General features: G+C 51.8%; 1 non-coding gene across 1 annotated transcript in view; it reads left to right on the forward strand.

The window, feature by feature from the left end:
- The first annotated feature begins 4,396 nt into the window (after window positions 1-4,396).
- The window catches only part of LOC126436603 (small subunit ribosomal RNA), a 1,909-nt gene continuing 1,305 nt past the window's right edge, over window positions 4,397-5,000 (forward strand). Inside the window, exon 1 of the ribosomal RNA XR_007580793.1 lies at window positions 4,397-5,000. This exon is cut by the window's right edge and continues 1,305 nt beyond it. This is a non-coding gene — a ribosomal RNA (small subunit ribosomal RNA).

Genomic DNA, 5,000 nt, shown 5'->3' on the forward strand with positions numbered 1-5,000 from the left:
TCCCGCACTCGTAATGTGCAATCCACACCTATAACTTGCGTTTCATGAAGAGTTATGTCCAATATGCGACATTCCCGCTGTCCCTATACATGAGCTGCGAGCTGTACCACGTACAAGCTACAGACGCGATCGCATTGCTCACTGTACTGATTCCCATGCCGAGCGATCAGCTAGGACGCGCCCCATCCATGTCGGTACCCGTGGGCGTCGCACTCGCAGTCACAAAAAACGCTGGGCAAATATATTTCTCGGAAGAGTAACGACAGTCCGAGCCTCCTGCGTGGGAAGAGTCTTTCTAGGCCCTGACCCACGGGAAGGGTGTAGCTTCCCCCATCCCGGACATTTGACGTCGTCACACTACCGGTATTGACTAATAGACTGATTGCTGATAATCATTAGCCATACACTGGGGGAAACGGCCGACAGGGCCGGCAACATAGTGGAGCCGCAGTGTCACTAATGTACAGAGATAGAACAGTTTCGACTGGAACCAGAGTAACCGTAGACACGGCACTGATTAGTAATAGATGCAGAGCCATCAGAATACAGATAATATATACAACCGTCCCTATACATGCTGAAAGACTCTGCACATAATGAGAACCACACGTCAGCCAGACACTCTTATCACACACTACTCTCTTATCACACACTACTCTCTGCCTGTAACAGGCACACACACACACAATATCTAACCACCAGCATGGAAGAACATCCAGTGCATCCTCTCCGCCACATTACACAATCCACACTATCATAACCAGACCGGGAGGTCCACCCAGAAAACAGAATATCCCACCCTTCCGACATCCGCCATTGCTCAGCTAAGCCACGAACACCCACACATGTCCTACACAGGGGTGCACCCAACATCACAATACTGCCTCCTGTCACAGTACACAAACAATGGCAGGAATGAAAGACACAGATCTGCCACAACCTTGGAATCGGAACGCCGCCTGTCATGAGCCACAAGTGCATCCTGACGTGACAAATCGGATGATCCCGCAAGCATGCACTTACGATAATCACTATCAACGAACCTGCCGCCCCCCCCCCCAAATACACCTTTCCCTACAACAATGTGTACCTTAACCTAAGCTATATTGTACCTTAACTTAAGCTATATCGTACCTTAACCTAACCGACATTGCGCCTTAACCTAACCTACGTTGTACCTTAACCTAACCTACGTTGTACCTTAACCTAACCTACGTTGTACCTTAACCTAACCTACGTTGTACCTTAACCTAACCTACGTTGTACCTTAACCTAACCTACGTTGTACCTTAACCTAACCTACGTTGTACCTTAACCTAACCTACGTTGTACCTTAACCTAACCTACGTTGTACCTTAACCTAACCTACGTTGTACCTTAACCTAACCTACGTTGTACCTTAACCTAACCTACGTTGTACCTTAACCTAACCTACGTTGTACCTTAACCTAACCTACGTTGTACCTTAACCTAACCTACGTTGTGCCTTAACCTAACCCATGTTGTGCCTTAACCTAACCCATGTTGTGCCTTAACCTAACCCATGTTGTGCCTTAACCTAACCCATGTTGTGCCTTAACCTAACCCATGTTGTGCCTTAACCTAACCCATGTTGTGCCTTAACCTAACCCATGTTGTGCCTTAACCTAACCCATGTTGTGCCTTAACCTAACCCATGTTGTGCCTTAACCTAACCCATGTTGTGCCTTAACCTAACCCATGTTGTGCCTTAACCTAACCCATGTTGTGCCTTAACCTAACCCATGTTGTGCCTTAACCTAACCCATGTTGTGCCTTAACGTAACCCATATTGTGCCTTAACCTAACCCATATTGTACCTTAACCTAACCCATATTGTACCTTAACCTAACCCATATTGTACCTTAACCTAACCCATGTTGTACCTTAACGTAACCCATGTTGTGCCTTAACGTAACCCAATTTGTGCCTTAACGTAACCCATGTTGTGCCTTAACGTAACCCAATTTGTGCCTTAACGTAACCCAATTTGTGCCTTAACGTAACCCAATTTGTGCCTTAACGTAACCCAATTTGTGCCTTAACGTAACCCAATTTGTGCCTTAACGTAACCCAATTTGTGCCTTAACGTAACCCAATTTGTGCCTTAACGTAACCCAATTTGTGCCTTAACGTAACCCATGTTGTGCCTTAACGTAACCCATGTTGTGCCTTAACGTAACCCATGTTGTGCCTTAACGTAACCCATGTTGTGCCTTAACGTAACCCATGTTGTGCCTTAACGTAACCTAATTTGTGCCTTAACGTAACCTAATTTGTGCCTTAACGTAACCTAATTTGTGCCTTAACGTAACCTAATTTGTGCCTTAACGTAACCTAATTTGTGCCTTAACGTAACCCATGTTGTGCCTTAACGTAACCCATGTTGTGCCTTAACGTAACCCATGTTGTGCCTTAACGTAACCCATGTTGTGCCTTAACATAACCTAATTTGCGCTTTAACGTAACCCATGTTGTGCCTTAACCTAACCTATATTGCGCCTCAACCTAACCTATATTGCGCCTCAACATAACCTATATTGCGCCTTAACCTGACGCATGTTGTCGCTGAACCTGCTCTGTAATTGTTATGCAACTCGTTAAATTAGTGTAGTGTTGCCTAACCGCAACCCTCGCAATATAGTTCGCTATTCGCACTGCCCGGTCCCCTGTGTATCGCGTCATGTTAAACACCTTGCAGGTGTTGCTGACTTTCCACATGCTCCTGCTATACACTCTAATGTGGATAGCAGCAGGACGTACATGCCCCCCCCCCTTCCCCCCTGCCTTCGCAAGCTGGTCGTTGAGAAGTTTGCATGTTCAATGCCCTTCGCATGCCGACGTACTCAGCCTACGTTGTGGTACGGCCTGTCACCTGTCCGCCGATGTACGCAAAACCCACAAACTGTACTGCACATTGGTCCGTATGTACTGAATGATACATCGTGGCACATGTGTGACCGTACGACGACTGCGCCTAGCAACGGCAGACCATACAGTCCAAATATTGTGCACGCAGCTACGTGTCGTCTCCCTATAAGAGCTGGATTGCAGTGTGGTACGCCATTCAGACGTGTGGGAGGAACGGACGCCCTGGATGGCGATCAGCATGAGCAGTCTGTTGATGTGGTGGAGCGTGTATTCGGACGTAGTCGTCTCTTCTCACACACCGTGATAGCATGTTGCACCGCGTTCCACATCTGCGACATCCTGCAGAGGCCGGCTGACAGTCGTTCGCGCAATGGACACCGCATACGTACGGGGGCTACCTTCCACGTGTTCTCGAGGCGTGCACATGTTGTTGCGTCTATGTGGGCAGACGTAGTGTGTTGTGACACCTGACACAGGCATGCAATACTCGTTGCAAATGGCGATGGACGTCTACGTTTGCTGGTGACGTTACGCAAATGAACAACAGGTAACCCGTTGTGGTGCGGTTGTTCTCGCTAGAGGTGAATCAGTGTTGGCGACGATCGGTCGAGCTATTAACCGGTTGTTTCAGGGATACCCACCATGCCCACGAACGTGAAAGGGGACCCACCATGCCCACGAACGTGAAAGGGGATCTGGGTGTGAGGCGATACGCGGCGGTGGCTGGGTGGGACCGTCCCCGGCCGGTGAGGGGGGGCCGCCCGGCGTGCTGGCAGCGCGGTGCGTGGGCGCACGCGCTACAGCCGGCTGGTGGGGGCGGCCAGTGGCAGGCGCGCCGGCCGACGGACGCGGCAGGCGGCGCAGCTGCGCGCCGGCGCCCCCTGCTCGCGGCGCCTTGCGGCCAAAGTAGGTCCTCGCGGGCCCGGTGCGAAGCGCGGTGGCCATCTGCAGTGTGCTGGTCCGATTGAGGACTGTGTGCGCTGAGGATGCGCCGCCGCTCGGCGCTCGGCGCCGCGACGCCGTCTGCTGCTCGGTCGCCCCAGCGGTTCTCGCAGGTGGTTTGTATCGCAGCTGTGCGGACGTGTTGGCGCGTGCGCTGTGCTGGGAGAGTTCGCTTCGGCACCCAAGTGGGGCTTTTGTCCTTCTGTGGCGCTGGCGTTGGAGCTGCCGGTCACCGTAGGTGGCGCGTGTTGTCTCCCGCCGGCAATGCCACGACAGCACGCTCCCGGGCCTCTGTCGGCAGCGGCAAGCTCAGTTGGGAGCACGGGTGGTCGCACCTAAAGCGTCTACTCGCCTAACTCCGGGCGATTGCGCCTCTCTCGAACCCGACCAAGTACTTAGGACGGCGCTGCGCGCCGCCGGGACCTGAGAGGGTTTCGAGGTGTGTTGTGCAGGGGAGCTCAGCCTCCTCCTGTTTGCAGAATAATTGAGCGGACGCTTGCGTGTTCGCGCGGGCCCCCGGGACACACTCCCAGGCGGCCGGCTGCTCAGCTCTAGTTGACGCAGCTCCCTGGTTGATCCTGCCAGTAGTCATATGCTTGTCTCAAAGATTAAGCCATGCATGTCTCAGTACAAGCCGCATTAAGGTGAAACCGCGAATGGCTCATTAAATCAGTTATGGTTCCTTAGATCGTACCCACGTTACTTGGATAACTGTGGTAATTCTAGAGCTAATACATGCAAACAGAGTCCCGACCAGAGATGGAAGGGACGCTTTTATTAGATCAAAACCAATCGGTCGGCTCGTCCGGTCCGTTTGCCTTGGTGACTCTGAATAACTTTGGGCTGATCGCACGGTCCTCGTACCGGCGACGCATCTTTCAAATGTCTGCCTTATCAACTGTCGATGGTAGGTTCTGCGCCTACCATGGTTGTAACGGGTAACGGGGAATCAGGGTTCGATTCCGGAGAGGGAGCCTGAGAAACGGCTACCACATCCAAGGAAGGCAGCAGGCGCGCAAATTACCCACTCCCGGCACGGGGAGGTAGTGACGAAAAATAACGATACGGGACTCATCCGAGGCCCCGTAATCGGAATGAGTACACTTTAAATCCTTTAACGAGTATCTATTGGAGGGCAAGTCTGGTGCCAGCAGCCGCGGTAATTCCAG

The sequence above is a fragment of the Schistocerca serialis genome, unplaced genomic scaffold, assembly GCF_023864345.2.
Source record: "Schistocerca serialis cubense isolate TAMUIC-IGC-003099 unplaced genomic scaffold, iqSchSeri2.2 HiC_scaffold_1242, whole genome shotgun sequence".
Classification (NCBI taxonomy): domain Eukaryota; kingdom Metazoa; phylum Arthropoda; class Insecta; order Orthoptera; family Acrididae; genus Schistocerca; species Schistocerca serialis.